This window comes from Ranitomeya imitator, chromosome 4, assembly GCF_032444005.1.
Source record: "Ranitomeya imitator isolate aRanImi1 chromosome 4, aRanImi1.pri, whole genome shotgun sequence".
Lineage (NCBI taxonomy): Eukaryota > Metazoa > Chordata > Amphibia > Anura > Dendrobatidae > Ranitomeya > Ranitomeya imitator.
In genome coordinates, this window is record NC_091285.1 from 697870706 (window position 1) to 697887715 (window position 17010).

The following is a 17010-nucleotide window of genomic DNA, read 5'->3' on the forward strand; positions in this document are numbered from 1 at the left end:
TTATTTCTCATAGTCTGAGAGTCCTTCCTGTGTTTTTTTATCAAACTCTATGCAGGCTTTCATATGTCTTGCACTGAGGAGAGGCTTCCGTCGGGCCACTCTGCCATAAAGGCCCAACTGGTGGTGGGCTGCAGTGATAGTTGACTTTGTGGAACTTTCTCCCATCTCTGGATCTCAGCCACAGTGATCTTGGGGTTCTTCTTTACCTCTCTTACCAAGACTCTTCTCCCACGATTGCTCAGTTTGGCTGGACTGCCAGGTCTAGGAAGACTTCTGGTGCGCCCAAACTTCTTGCATTTAAGGATTATGGAGGCCACTGTGCTCTTAGGAACCTTGAGTACTGCAGAAATTATTTTGTAACCTTGGCCATATCTGTGCCTTGCCACAATTCTGTCTCTGAGCTCCTTGGCCAGTTCCTTTGACCTCATGATTCTCCTTTGGTCTGACATGCACTGTGAGCAGTAAGGTCTTATATAGACAGGTGTGCGCCTTTCCAAATCAAGTCCTATCAGTTTAATTACACACAGCTGGCCTCCAATGAAGGAGTAGAACCATCTCAAGGAGGATCACAAGGAAATTGACAGCATGGGACTTAAATATGAGTGTCTGAGCAAAGGGTCTGACCATGTGATACTTCAGTTTTCCTTTTTTATTAAATTTCCAAAAATCTCTAAATTTCTGTTTTTTTTTCAGTCAAGATGGGGTGCAGAGTGTACATTAATGAGAAAAAAAAGTTTTTTTTATAATTTACCAAATGGCTGCAATGAAACAAAGAGTGAAAAATGTATAGGGGTCTGTTAGGTGTCGAGTTCCCGCTTCTGCACAAGGGGAATCTCGAGCCATCTCCGCTGCGGTCTCCCATTCTTATCCAGCCGCAGTGGAGTCTGCTCAGCAGAGACGTCGGTCCCAGCGTCTTGCTCAGTCTCACTCTGTACAAAGAGTTACTGCTGCTTTTCCTGCTTCTGCCATTGAAGTCAGTGTTGGGCAGCGGCGAGCAGATGCTTTTGGGGCTAAGTCCTGCTTTTCTCTTTCTGAGCATGCCCAGGGCAAGATCTCCCATTGGAGATCGAGGGTCACATGCTCAGGTACTGCAGCACATCCCATTGGTCCTCCAGGAAGGTCCTGAAAGGGCAAAACTTTGGTAGCAGCTTCCCATTGGTCCTTTATTGGAAGGTCCTGAACGTGCTGCAACTATATAAGCTGCCCATGACCGCACGGCCATGCGCTAGTGTACATTTGTAAATGTGTGTGTGTTGTGAGTGAAAGTCGCTCTTTAAATAACCCTCCCTATTGGATGACTGTTCGCGGAAGGTGTATGTTTGCTATCTAGCGCCCGACTTAGCCATCAGCACGTAAACACACAATACAGCGTCTTATTGCTGTGACCGCCAGTGCGGCGCCTTGTGCTTTCACAGCGCTTTCCTGACCCAAGCCTGGGTGGTTAGTGGCGTTCGCCAGTGCGGCACTGCATGCACTCTCGTGCTTCTATTGCTGTCACTCTGACACCTCAGTAGTGGTGTCGAGCGCATGAGGTCTATGTACTCAAATCCTGTGTCTTGGGATTGAGTTCTGAGACTCGTTGCTTGTGCTCTTGTTGCGGTACCACGGCCCTGTGACGTAACAGGGTTCGCTTCCTTCACACAGGGTGAGGTTAGCCCATGTGTGTATTCACTTTGTACCGCCATATAGTCTGTCATTACTTGGCAGCAGGTTCCATCTCTGCACGGTGGACCCCGGGCTGCGAACGCACCATACTCTATCTGTCTTATTATTTGGTGCGTTCCGCTAGCCCTAACATTACACTAGCGCCAGGGTCTGGCTAGTAATGACGGACAAACAGCAATCCTTGCGGTATATCCAGCAGCTGGAGGGTAGGTTGGCGGCTCTCGAGAGCTCAACCTCAGCTGTGGATGTTACCGCAGTTGCTGTACAGGCTGCTAGCGTGGCTGCAGCAACCTTGTCCATTGCCACCCCTGTTCCGACATTATCTCGCCTCTCGCTGACAGAAAAATTTTCTGGTGATAGCAAATTTTGTAGGGGATTCGTGAGTCAGTGCTCTATTCACCTTGAGCTCCTGGCTGCACGTTTTCCCACAGAGCGGGCTAAGGTGGGATTTATAGTGTCTCTCTTGTCGGACAGGGCGTTGGAATGGGCTACGCCGCTGTGGGAGCGTGGCGATCATGTTGTGCAGAGTGCTCCGCTGTTCCTGAGCACTCTGAAACAGGTCTTTTTAGGACCTCAAGTCACCCATGATACTGCGCTCCAACTGCTGGCATTAACTCAGGGTGAGTCCTTGGTCAGTCATTTTGCCGTCCAATTCCGCACTTTAGCTTCTGAGCTGGACTGGTCGGATAAAGCTCTTATCCCCATATTTTGGAGGGGCCTGGTTGATCACGTTAAGGACGCTCTGGCCACTAGGGAGATTCCTGCCACACTGGAGGAGTTAATAACTGTCTCCACTCGAATTGACCTCCGTTTTAACGAGCGGAGGTTAGAGCGAGCCCAGTGTAGGCAGAGGTTTCGGCTGGCTCCTACCTTCGCCAAACCTCTGGAATGTCCGGTCCTGGTTCCTGAGTCACATGAGGCCATGGAAGTGTCACAAGCGGGATCTAAGTCCCGGACCGCTTGTGCACTCAAGGTCTGTCATGTTTGCCAGCAGTCAGGACATCTAGCCACCAGATGTCCTCAGCAGTCGAGGAAATGTCAGCGTCTAGTGGTAGTAGGTGGAGGTACACTAGACACGGCGACGTTTGCCTCTAAATTGTCCTTTAAGGGGACAATAATTATAGGCTCATTCTCCCACTCGGTAGAGCTCTGCGTGGATTCTGGGGCGGAGGGCAATTTTATGTCTTCTGCCTTCACCCAACGTCACGCAATACCCCTGGTTATGCTAGCTCAACCAGTAACGGTACGAGTGGTGAATGGGTCGACACTGCCCTCACAGATAACACACCAGACCATCCCTTTTACTCTGTCCATGTCGCCATCTCATCAGGAGATTATATCTCTGCTCGTCATTCCTGAGGGAATTGATGAGGTCCTGTTGGGAATACCTTGGCTACGGTACCACTCTCCTCATATCGAGTGGTCCTCAGGCAGAATTCTGGGATGGGGCGAATCTTGTGGGGGTAGGTGTCAGAGGGAGTGCGTTCAGGTTGCTACTACAGAGGTACCCGCAGATCTATCCTCTCTCCCCAAGCAGTATTGGTCTTATGCAGACGTGTTCTCCAAAAAGGCGGCGGAGATCCTTCCGGCCCATCGCCCCTATGACTGTCCTATTGATCTCTTGCCTGGTGCTGAGCCTCCCCGGGGTCGAGTCTATGCGTTATCTCTCCCGGAGACGGAGGCAATGTCACAGTACATCCAGGAAAATCTGGCAAGAGGATTCATTAGGAAGTCAGTGTCACCTGCTGGGGCAGGGTTCTTCTTCGTGCAGAAGAAGAATGGGGAATTGCGTCCATGCATAGACTACAGGGGTCTTAACGCCATCACCGTTAAGAATAAGTATCCTTTGCCCTTGATATCTGAGCTCTTCGATAGGCTTCGGGGAGCAAGGGTATTTACTAAATTAGATCTGCGGGGTGCTTACAACCTGATTCGCATCCGTGAGGGGGACGAATGGAAGACGGCTTTTAACACCAGGGATGGGCACTATGAATATCTGGTGATGCCCTTCGGGCTCTGTAATGCCCCGGCCGTTTTCCAAGACTTTGTGAACGACATCTTCCGGGATATGCTTTCCACCTCAGTCGTAGTCTATCTGGATGATATTCTCATCTACTCTCCAGATATTGACTCCCACCGGAGAGATGTTTGCAAAGTCTTCGACCTCCTACGGGCAAACTCCCTCTATGCCAAGTTGGAGAAGTGTATGTTCGAGCAGGAGTCCTTACCTTTCCTAGGCTACATCATCTTTGCCCAGGGATTGGCTATGGATCCTGCCAAACTACAGGCTGTGATGGACTGGCAGGAACCCCATTCTCTTAAAGCGGTGCAGCGCTTTATGGGGTTCATTAATTATTATCGCCAGTTCATTCCGCACTTTTCAACTTTGGTAGCTCCCTTGGTTGCCCTCACCAAGAAGGGGGCAAATCCCAAATTGTGGTCTGAGGAGGTCTCCAAGGCCTTTAACTCCATAAAGTCACACTTCGCTAGTGCTCCCATCCTACATCGCCCCGATGTTGATAAGCCATTTATCATGGAGGTGGATGCCTCTTCTGTTGGTGCTGGAGCAGTCCTCTTCCAAAAGGATGCTCAAGGTCGGAAGCATCCTTGCTTCTTCTTTTCTAAGACCTTCTCACCAGCAGAGAGGAATTATTTCATCGGGGACAGGGAGTTGCTAGCCATGAAGTTGGCTTTCTCAGAGTGGAGACATCTCTTGGAGGGAGCACGTTTTCCCTTCCAAGTCTTCACAGACCATAAAAATTTGATGTACCTGCAGACAGCCCAGCGGTTGAATTCTCGCCAGGCCAGATGGTCCTTATTCTTCTCCCGGTTTCATTTCACCCTCCATTTTCTTTCTGGGGAGAAGAACATTCGGGCCGACGCTTTCTCTCGCTCCGTTGTGTCATCTCGGAGGAGGAAGAGGAGCCTCGGCTTATTGTCCCCACCGAGAGCTTGAGAACTGTGGCCCCGGTTTCGCTAGAGTCTGTGCCTCCGGGCAAGACTTTTGTACCATCCAGTTTGCGACCGGAGGTTCTCTCTTGGGCACACTCGTCCAGGGTGGGTGGACATTTTGGTTCCAAAAGGACATCTGAGTTACTGGCGAGGACATACTGGTGGCCGCATATGGCTCGTGATGTCGCAGAATATGTTCGGGTGTGTGTCTCTTGCGCCAAGAACAAGTTCCCTCGGCAACGGCCAGCTGGTTTGCTTTATCCTCTGCCGGTGGCGGACAGGCCCTGGGAGATGGTCGGGATGGACTTTGTGGTGGGCTTACTCAAGTCTCGTAACTGCACCATTATCTGGGTGATTACCGACCATTTTTCCAAAATGGTGCACTTGGTGCCTCTTCCACGGCTACCTTCTGCACGGGCGTTGGCTGTCTTGTTCATCAAACATATCTTTCACCTACACGGTATGCCAGACAAAATTGTTAGTGACCGGGGTCCCCAGTTTGCGTCTCGATTCTGGAGAGAGCTTTGTCCTCTACTCAGTATTGAGTTGAATCTCTCTTCGGCATATCATCCCGAGACGAATGGGTTGGTAGAGAGGGCCAACCAGACCTTGGTCACATATTTACGACATTTTGTTTCTGCCAGGCAGGATGACTGGGCATCCTTGCTACCGTGGGCAGAGTTTGCGCTTAACAACGCCGTAGCCGACTCCACCGGTCAGACTCCATTCCTCCTAAATTACGGCCAGCATCCGCGTGTCCCTGTGCCCATGCCTGTGTCTTCTGCTGACTCCAGGGTGGCAGACTGGGCAGTGGAGGCACGGGACATTTGGGACCGCACTCAGGATGCCATTCGGGCCTCCAAGGAGAGAATGAGGTCCTCCGTCGATGTTCATCGGCGTCCCGCTCCGACCTTTGCTCCTGGCGACTTAGTGTGGCTCTCCGCCCGTAACATCAGGCTGCGTGTTGAGTCCACTAAGTTTGCACCTCGCTACTTGGGTCCCTTCAAGGTCCTTGAACAGGTTAACCCTGTGGTCTACCGTCTGGCCCTTCCTCCACGCTTGGGTATCACCGACTCCTTTCATGTGTCCCTCTTGAAACCCGTATACATGTCCCGGTTTTCCGAGTCATCTGCCGGGACATCGGATTCGTCTACGGACGATTACGAGGTGAACGCTATTTTGGGGTGCAAGGTGGTACGTGGCAAAAAGTTCTATCTGGTGGATTGGATGGGTTATGGCCCAGAGGACAGGTCCTGGGAGCCTGCTGAAAACATTCGGGCCCCACAGGTCATTGCTGCCTTCGAGCGTAGCGAGGCCAAAGGGGGGGGGTCCTAGGAGGGGGGGTAATGTTAGGTGTCGAGTTCCCGCTTCTGCACAAGGGGAATCTCGAGCCATCTCCGCTGCGGTCCCTCATTCTTATCTAGCCGCAGTGGAGTCTGCTCAGCAGAGACGTCGGTCCCAGCGTCTTGCTTAGTCTCACTCTGTTCAAAGAGTTACTGCTGCTTTTCCTGCTTCTGCCATTGAAGTCAGTGTTGGGCAGCGGCGAGCAGATGCTTTTTGGGCTAAGTCCTGCCTTTCTCTTTCTGAGCATGCCCATGGCAAGATCTCCCATTGGAGATCGAGGGTCACATGCTCAGGTACTGCAGCACATCCCATTGGTCCTCCAGGAAGGTCCTGAAAGGGCAAAACTTTGGTAGCAGCTTCCCATTGGTCCTTTATTGGAAGGTCCTGAACGTGCTGCAACTATATAAGCTGCGCATGACCGCACGGCCATCCGCTAGTGTACATTTGTAAATGTGTGTGTGTTGTGAGTGAAAGTCGCTCTTTAAATAACCCTCCCTATTGGATGACTGTTCGCGGAAGGTGTATGTTTGCTATCTAGCGCCCGACTTAGCCATCAGCACGTAAACACACAATACAGCGTCTTATTGCTGTGACCGCCAGTGCGGCGCCTTGTGCTTTCACAGCGCTTTCCTGACCCAAGCCTGGGTGGTTAGTGGCGTTCGCCAGTGCGGCACTGCATGCACTCTCGTGCTTCTATTGCTGTCACTCTGACACCTCAGTAGCGGTGTCGAGCGCATGAGGTCTATGTACTCAAATCCTGTGTCTTGGGATTGAGTTCTGAGACTCGTTGCTTGCGCTCTTGGTGCGGTACCACGGCCCTGTGACGTAACAGGGTTCGCTTCCTTCACACAGGGTGAGGTTAGCTCATATGTGTATTCACTTTGTACCGCCATATAGTCCGTCATTGCTTGGCAGCAGGTTCCATCTCTGCACGGTGAACCCCGGGCTGCGAACGCACCATACTCTATCTGTCTTATTATTTGGTGCGTTCCGCTAGCCCTAACAGGGGTCTGAATACTTTACGGACCCACTGAAAATATCCTGTATGTAACTAAGACAAGTAAAAAAATGCAGGTGCATATATCCAACTGGATCAGAAGTAATGATGCCTTATTTTAATATTGAAATAATCTGTGCTGAGAATAACTCTCTATACATAATATTGTAATGTGGGAATATAAACACCAAATTGTAGACAGACACAAATAAAACATAAAACCAGTCTAATTATAAGAACCCCATAATTAGACAGCATATAAATACAGAGGGCGGTGAGGGGGAAGTGCCAGCCATCTGCATCTGTGCCCCTAAGTCTGATTAAGGTACATACGAGACCTGTATATTTATATGCTATCTAATTATGGGGTTCCTATAATTAGACTGGTTTCATGTTTTATTTGTGCCTGTCTACATTTTGGAGTTTATATTCCTACATTACAATATTATGTATAGAGAATATTTCTCGGCACATATTCTTTCAATATTAAATTAAGGCATCATTACTTCTGATCCAGTTGGATATATGCACCTGCATTTATTTAGTTTACTTGATTACTGTGATGCAGCGGTAGCACCATAAGCAGTGAAACGGCAGTGACCCAAGCAAGTTCAAACAAAACGTTCCTTTAATGTGTTACTTCACACAGTCCATTAGAAATACACAATACACGGCTTCTTCATCCAGTCCATTGGAAATACACAGTACATGGCTTTTTCCACACAGTCCATCAGAAATACACAGTACATGGCTTTTTCCACACAGTCCATCAGAAATACACAGTACATGGGTTTAGTGTGCTGTCCATAAACAGGCCAGACTTCTCTTTGTCCAGTTTCCCTGAGCGACCACACGCTGGTACCAAGAGTCTTTACTCACGCCGTGCACTGCATGCTTTATCCTCTGGATTGCAGCCGGGTAACCATAAGACAGCCAGAGACACAGGGTGTCAGTCTTTTTGGTTCCTCTTGCCCCTGTGTTGCTTCACACAGGGAGTGCTCTGCAGATAACTGCTCTGTCTGCTTCCAAGAACAACACTGTCACACCTCCCCTACTACTACAGGGCTTTTAATCAGTCACTGCTTCACCATTCTAATCATAGCTACACCTGTGACTGCCATATGCCCTCATGACCTCACTATGCCTCCGTGCACATTCTGGAGAGAAAAAACAGTGCCCCCTAACTGTAACAGGGGGTCACTGCCTCACATATACTCCTTCCTGTTCATACCTGTGGGGTTGAACATTTGTTACCCCTTATGGACACGAGACAGGTCATCTACACCAAGAAACCAAAGTAGAAACCGGAACCATCGATTGGCACATGCATCCCTCCCCTTTGCGTTTCTCCTCCACACTTCATTATGGGTCCACCCACCCCATTCTCCATTGCAGAAGCCAAGCCCTCTTTTCTGTTTAACCATAGATTTGGGCCAGTTTTGAGTGATCTCTACCTTGTTCATTTTGAGTTCACTAACCCCGTGGGTCGTCCTGTCACCTAAGTATCTGCTTTCAGGCCCCTGGTACCATTTCCTCTGTACCATTACCCGTGCCTCAGTGATTATATCACACTGAAAAGCCATGGACCGTGCTGGCAACTCTAAGCATATGTCTGTATTATGTCGCACCCAAACCTGAGCCTCCCAACACTGCTGTCTAGCGAGCGCTCCATCTAATTTACCCTGACCCCCGGCCCCATCCTTGACCGGTGCCATAGGGTTCCTCGTGCGCACGTCCCTAGTTGCCTCTGCGACCATACACTCCCGGCTCTTCTCATAGCTGCGTTTTTTATACTGTACCTGCATCTCCATGTGGGACCCTGTATCTGAGCTGTCCTGACCTTTCCAGGGAACACCTCCAGCTCAGGGTTCAATGGGGTCCCCACAACCTCTACTGCTACAACCTTTAGAGGGAGCCTATTGGGGTTACACTCTAACCCTAAATTGGCAACCCCTGTGGCAGACCTCTTAGGATCTTCGGGTTCTACTCCCGAAGCAACATCTTCAATTTATCCTGCCATTATCTCTACGGGGAGCCTATCGGGATTACACTCTGTCCCTAGGTTGGCGACCCCTATGGCAGATATCTCAATATCTTTGTACCAGAGTCACTTTACTCCCCGTGTCCGGGAGAGCCTGTGTTCGGCACTAGGGTTGAGCGAAACGGGTCGAACATTTTCAAAAGTCGCCGACTTTTGGCTAAGTCGGGGTTTCATGAAACCCGATCCGACCCCTGTGCGGGGTCAGCCATGCGGTACGCGACTTTCGCGCCAAAGTCGCGTTTCAATGACGCGAAAAGCGCCATTTCTCAGCCAATGAAGGTAAACGCAGAGTGTGGGCAGCGTGATGACATAGGTCCTGGTCCCCACCATCTTAGAGAAGGGCATTGCAGTGATTGGCTTGCTGTCTGCAACGTCACAGGGGCTATAAAGAGGCGTTCCCGCCGACCGCCATCTTACTGCTGCTGATCTGAGCTTAGGGAGAGGTTGCTGCCGCTTTGTCAGAAGCAGGGATAGCGTTAGGCAGGGTCCATTAACCACAAAACCGCTTGTGCTGCAGCGATTTGCACTGTCCAACACCACCCTCGGTGTGCAGGGACAGTGGAAGTTTTTTTTTTTTTTTTTTCCCCTCAGCGCTGTAGCTCATTGGGCTGCCCTAGAAGGCTCCCTGATAGCTGCATTGCTGTGTGTACGCCGCTGTGCAAACCAACTGCTTTTTTCAAAGCACAAATCCTCTTGTTCCTTCCTTTCTGCACAGCTATCTTTTTTGTTTGTCCACACTTTTTATTTCATTTGTGCATCAGTCCACTCCTTATTGCTGCCTGCCATACCTGGCTGAGATTACTGCAGGCAGGGAGATAGTAGCTGCCTGCCATACCTGGCTGAGATTACTGCAGGCAGGGAGATAGTAATTGTAGGACATTCCCTGTTTTTTTTTTTTTTTTTTTTTTGGTGGGAGATTAAGATTGGCAATTTGGCATTTCTGCTAGAGTGCCATCCCTGTGTGTGCCATCTCTCTCACATAGTGGGCCATAGAAAGCCTTTTCATTTTTCTGTATTTTTTTTTGTGGGGTGTATAAATTCTCCCTGATAAAAATACAGTGGGAGATTAATATTGGCCTTTGGGCTTGTGTGCCAGTCCTGAGTGTGCCATCTCTCTCACAAATAGTGGGCCATAGAAAGCCTATTTTATTTTTTTTTGGGTTTTATAAATTCTCCCTGAAAAAAAGGGAGATTAATATTGGCCTCTGGGCTTCTGTGCCAGTCCTGAGCGTGCCATCTGTGCCAGTCCTGAGCGTCCCATCTCTCTCACAAATAGTGGGCCATAGAAAGCCTATTTAATTTTTTTTTTGGTTTTATAAATTTTCCCTGAAAAAAGGGAGATTAATATTGGCCTCTGGGCTTGTGTGCCAGTTGTGAGCGTGCCATCTGTGCCAGTCCTGAGCGTGCCATCTCTCTCACAAATAGTGGGCCATAGAAAGCCTATTTAATTTTTTTTTTGGTTTTATAAATTTTCCCTGAAAAAAGGGAGATTAATATTGGCCTCTGGGCTTGTGTGCCAGTTGTGAGCGTGCCATCTGTGCCAGTCCTGAGCGTGCCATCTCTCTCACAAATAGTGGGCCATAGAAAGCCTATTTAAATATTTTTTTGGTTTTATAAATTCTCCCAGAAAAAAAGGGAGATTAATATTGGCCTCTGGGCTTCTGTGCCAGTCCTGAGCGTGCCATCTGTGCCAGTCCTGAGCGTCCCATCTCTCTCACAAATAGTGGGCCATAGAAAGCCTATTTAATTTTTTTTTTGGTTTTATAAATTTTCCCTGAAAAAAGGGAGATTAATATTGGCCTCTGGGCTTGTGTGCCAGTTGTGAGCGTGCCATCTGTGCCAGTCCTGAGCGTGCCATCTCTCTCACAAATAGTGGGCCATAGAAAGCCTATTTAAATTTTTTTTTGGTTTTATAAATTTTCCCTGAAAAAAGGGAGATTAATATTGGCCTCTGGGCTTGTGTGCCAGTTGTGAGCGTGCCATCTGTGCCAGTCCTGAGCGTGCCATCTCTCTCACAAATAGTGGGCCATAGAAAGCCTATTTAAATATTTTTTTGGTTTTATAAATTCTCCCAGAAAAAAAGGGAGATTAATATTGGCCTCTGGGCTTCTGTGCCAGTCCTGAGCGTGCCATCTGTGCCAGTCCTGAGCGTCCCATCTCTCTCACAAATAGTGGGCCATAGAAAGCCTATTTAATTTTTTTTTGGTTTTATAAATTTTCCCTGAAAAAAGGGAGATTAATATTGGCCTCTGGGCTTGTGTGCCAGTTGTGAGCGTGCCATCTGTGCCAGTCCTGAGCGTGCCATCTCTCTCACAAATAGTGGGCCATAGAAAGCCTATTTAATTTTTTTTTTGGTTTTATAAATTTTCCCTGAAAAAAGGGAGATTAATATTGGCCTCTGGGCTTGTGTGCCAGTTGTGAGCGTGCCATCTGTGCCAGTCCTGAGCGTGCCATCTCTCTCACAAATAGTGGGCCATAGAAAGCCTATTTAAATATTTTTTTGGTTTTATAAATTCTCCCAGAAAAAAAGGGAGATTAATATTGGCCTCTGGGCTTCTGTGCCAGTCCTGAGTGTGCCATCTGTGCCAGTCCTGAGCGTCCCATCTCTCTCACAAATAGTGGGCCATAGAAAGCCTTTTTTTTTTGGGGGGGGGGTTTTAGAAATTCTCCCTGGAAAAAAAAAGGGAGATTAATATTGCCCTTTGGGCTTGTGTGCCAGTACTAAGCGTTCCATCTCTCTCTCTCTCTCTTAGTCAGTGGGCCATAGAACGCCTATTTTTGGTTTTATTTGTTTTCTAAATTCTCCCTGAAAAAATCATTTTATTTTATTTGGTTTCTAAATTCTTCCTGATAAAATCATATTTTTTTTATTATTTTTTTTTCTAAAGTCTCCCTGAAAAAAAAAAAAAAAAAAAAAAAACAGTGGGAGATTAATATTGGCCTTTCTGCTTGTGTGCCAGTCTTGACTCCTGGGTGTGCCATCTCTCTCTCTCTCTCTCTCTCTCTCTCTCTCTCCAATTGTGGTCCATAGAAAGCCTATATTTTTTTTCCTTGATTTGGGTTCCAAAATCTACCAGAGAAAATAACTCCATCAATCATTGGTAGAAAAATATTGGCCTCTGGGCTTGTGTGCCACTCCTGATTCCTGTGTGCGTCATCTCTCAGTCAGTGGGCCATAGAACGCCTATTTTTGGTTTTATTTGTTTTATAAATTCTCCCTGAAAAAATCATTTTATTTTATTTGGTTTCTAAATTCTTCCTGATAAAATCATATTTTTTTTATTTTTTTTTTTTCTAAAGTCTCCCTGAAAAAAAAAAAAAAAAAAAAAAAACAGTGGGAGATTAATATTGGCCTTTCTGCTTGTGTGCCAGTCTTGACTCCTGGGTGTGCCATCTCTCTCTCTCTCTCTCTCTCTCTCTCTCTCTCCAATTGTGGTCCATAGAAAGCCTATATTTTTTTTCCTTGATTTGGGTTCCAAAATCTACCAGAGAAAATAACTCCATCAATCATTGGTAGAAAAATATTGGCCTCTGGGCTTGTGTGCCACTCCTGATTCCTGTGTGCGTCATCTCTCACTCAGTGGCCCATAGAAAGCATATAGTTTGTTACATTTGTTTTCTAAATTCTCCCTGCAAAAATCAATTTTTTTTTTTTGGGGGGGTTTCTAAAGTGTTCCTGAAAAAAATAAAAATAAAAAACAAATAATAGTGTGACATTAATATTAACATTTGTGCTTCAGTGACAGTCCTGCGTGTGGGGCATCTCTCTAATTTGCAGCCACCAAAAAAAGAGTGTGTAACATTGTGCCTGATTTTCGCGGTGGTCTCACCAACCTGTAAAGGGGTAGCTAAATCATACTGAAGTTATAGCTCACCGTGTAAGTTGTGTGACTGCAACAAATAACGTTAGTTTGGTTACGTTTTTAAAACAATGAGGAAGTCTAGTGGAAGAGGTCGTGGCCGGGGGCGTTCATTGTCAGCTGGTAATGAGGGTAGTGGTAGTGGTGGAGCATCAGGTGGTCGTGGGGAAAAAAATATTGCACCTAAGTCTGGAGCTGTGGAGCCAGGTTCGTCGTCCGGCTACACAAGGCCTCGAACGCTCCCTTTTCTGGGATTAGGAAAACCGCTTTTAAAGCCGGAGCAGCAAGAGCAAGTTTTGGCTTATCTTGCTGACTCAGCCTCTAGCTCTTTTGCCTCCTCTCGTGAAACTGGTAAAAGTAAAAGCAGCGCGTCGTTAGTGGATGTTCACGGTCAGGGACAAGTCACTTCCTTGTCCTCTTCAGCAAAAACAACAACAGAGAAGAATGCAGCAGGCGACACAACGGGTTACTCCATGGAGCTCTTTACACATACCGTCCCTGGCTTAGAAAGTGAAGCAGTTAACAGTCCATGCCCATTACAAATTGAATCTGACATGGAGTGCACTGACGCACAGCCACAGCCAGACTACTATGCTGGTCCTTTGACTCAGACCACAACATTGCCCTCGCAGGGTGCTGATCAAGAATCAGACCCTGATGAGACTATGTTGCCCCATCACGAACGCTATACCACCGAACGACACGGTGACACAGACGAAGTTGCGCAGGAGGTACAAGAAGAGTTATTAGATGACCCAGTTCTTGACCCCGATTGGCAGCCATTGGGGGAACAGGGTGCAGGCGGCAGCAGTTCTGAAGCAGAGGAGGAGGAGGGGCCGCAGCAGGCATCAACATCGCCACAGGTTCCATCTGCCGGGCCCGTATCTTGCCCAAAACGCGTGGCAAAGCCAAAACCTGGTGGAGGACAGCGTGGCCATCCGGTTAAAGCTCAGTCTGCAATGCCTGAAAAGGTATCCGATGCTAGAAAGAGTGCAGTCTGGCATTTTTTTAAACAACATCCAATTGATCAGCGCAAAGTCATCTGTCAAAAATGTTCTACTTCCTTAAGCAGAGGTCAGAATCTGAAAAGTCTCAATACTAGTTGCATGCATAGACATTTAACCACCATGCATTTGAAAGCTTGGACTAACTACCAAACGTCCCTTAAGGTTGTTGCACCCTCGGCCAATGAAGCTAGTCATCAACGCAACATCCCTTCCGGCAGTGTAGGACCACCATTTAGCGCACCACCTGCTGTATCTGTGCAGGTATCTTTGCCAGGCCAAAGCAGTCAGGGTCAGGGAATCACCAGTTTCGTAGTAGGAAACACTGCATCTAGGGCACCGGCGGCAACAATACCATCTCCCACCGTCTCTCAGTCTGCCATGTCCACCGGCACCCCCGCTAGTTCCACGATCTCCATCTCTCCAGTCCAGCTCACCCTACATGAGACTATGGTTAGAAAAAGGAAGTACTTAGCCTCGCATCCGCGTACACAGGGTTTGAACGCCCACATAGCTAGACTAATCTCGTTAGAGATGATGCCCTACCGGTTAGTTGAAAGCGAAGCTTTCAAAGACCTGATGGACTACGCTGTACCACGCTACGAGCTACCCAGTCGACACTTTTTTTCCAGAAAAGCCATCCCAGCCCTCCACCAGCATGTTAAAGAGCGCATCGTCCATGCACTCAGGCAATCTGTGAGCACAAAGGTGCACCTGACAACAGATGCATGGACCAGTAGGCATGGCCAGGGACGTTACGTGTCCATCACGGCACACTGGGTAAATGTGGTGGATTCAGGGTCCACAGGGGACAGCAAGTTTGGGACAGTTCTGCCTAGCCCACGGTCTAGTAAACAGTTGTCTGTAGCCGTTCGCACCCCCTCCTCCTCCTCCTCCTCCTCGTCCTCCTGCAGAAGCAAGAGCTCGTCCACAGACCGCAGTCGCACAAACACTCCATCCGCACCTGCCACTGTTGCACACCAGGTCTCCCATTATGGGGCAGCTACTGGCATACGTCAGCAGGCTGTATTGGCTATGAAGTGTTTGGGCGACAATAGACACACCGCGGAAGTTCTGTCCGAGTTCTTGCAGCAAGAAACGCAGTCGTGGCTGGGCACTGTAGATCTTGAGGCAGGCAAGGTAGTGAGTGATAACGGAAGGAATTTCATGGCTGCCATCTCCCTTTCCCAACTGAAACACATTCCTTGCCTGGCTCACACCTTAAACCTGGTGGTGCAGTGCTTCCTGAAAAGTTATCCGGGGTTATCCGACCTGCTCCTCAAAGTGCGTGGACTTTGCGCACATATCCGCCGTTCGCCTGTACACTCCAGCCGTATGCAGACCTATCAGCGTTCTTTGAACCTTCCCCAGCATCGCCTAATCATAGACGTTGCAACAAGGTGGAACTCAACACTGCACATGCTTCAGAGACTGTGCGAACAGAGGCGGGCTGTTATGTTTTTGTGGGAGGATACACATACACGGGCAGGCAGTAGGATGGCAGACATGGAGTTGTCAGGTGTGCAGTGGTCGAAGATTCAAGACATGTGTCAAGTCCTTCAGTGTTTTGAGGAATGCACACGGCTGGTTAGTGCAGACAACGCCATAATAAGCATGAGCATCCCCCTAATGCGTCTGCTGATGCAAAGTTTGACGCACATAAAGGATCAGGCGTCTGCACCAGAGGAAGAGGAAAGCCTTGATGACAGTCAGCGATTGTCTGGTCAGGGCAGTGTACATGACGAGGTACCGGGCGAAGAGGAGGTGGAGGATGAGGAGGATGATGGGGATGAGTATATTTTTAATGAGGAAGCTTTCCCGGGGGCACGGGAAATTGGTGGCGTGGCAAGGCCGGGTTCTGGTTTTTTGAGGGACACAAGTGACGTAGATTTGCCTGCAACTGCCCCTCAACCAAGCACAACCGCAGATTTGACAATGGGAACTTTGGCCCACATGGCGGATTATGCCTTGCGTATCCTCAAAAGGGACACACGCATTACAAAAATGATGAACGATGACGATTACTGGTTGGCCTGCCTCCTTGATCCTCGCTATAAAGGCAAATTGCAAAATATTATGCCACATGAGAACTTGGAACTAATATTAGCAACAAAACAATCAACTCTTGTTGACCGTTTGCTTCTGGCATTCCCTGCACACAGCGCCCGTGATCGTTCTCACACGAGCTCCAGGGGCCAGCAGACCAGAGGTGTTAGAGGGGCAGAAATCAGAAGTGGCGTTGGCCAGAGGGGTTTTCTGACCAGGTTGTGGAGTGATTTTTCTATGACCGCAGACAGGACAGGTACTGCAGCATCAATTCAAAGTGACAGGAGACAACATTTGTCCAGTATGGTTACAAACTATTTTTCATCCCTTATCGACGTTCTCCCTCAACCGTCATTCCCATTTGATTACTGGGCATCCAAATTAGACACCTGGCCAGAATTGGCAGAATATGCATTGCAGGAGCTTGCTTGCCCGGCAGCTAGTGTCCTATCAGAAAGAGTATTCAGTGCTGCAGGTTCAATACTAACAGAAAAAAGGACTCGTCTGGCTACCCAAAATGTAGATGATCTAACCTTCATTAAAATGAACCACAACTGGATTTCAAAATCTTTTGCCCCACCCTGCCCGGCTGACACCTAGCTTTCCTATGAAAAGGTCTTGCCTGTGGACTATTCTGAATGACTTTTCCAATCTCGTAATTTTCTTCACCTGATTGTCCAGCATACGACATGTTTCCACCTCACGAAATGGCCAAACTCCCCACACGGGGTCGTGCTATCGCCACTTTGCGCTTGGACCCTTGAGAGTGCTGTTTGTCTGAAGAGGTGGGTGTGGCCGCTTTTGGTCGACGGCACTGCCACTGGGTCCCTCATAGTACAATAAAGTGTCTCTGGCGGTGGTGGTGCGCACCCAACGTCAGACTCACCGTTGTAATATGAGGGGCCCTGTGCCTGTACCGCCGGCCACAAGCCAGTTCCCCCCCCCCCAGCTCAAACAGTGCTCTACCACTAGCAAAATTATCTCTCACAGCTTCACCAATGTGTAGTCTAGGCGCTGACATCCTTCAATGCCTGGCACTGACAATACCATTGTTTTGACATTTTTGTTATGTTAGGCCTTCGAAGCCTGTCTGCGGTCACT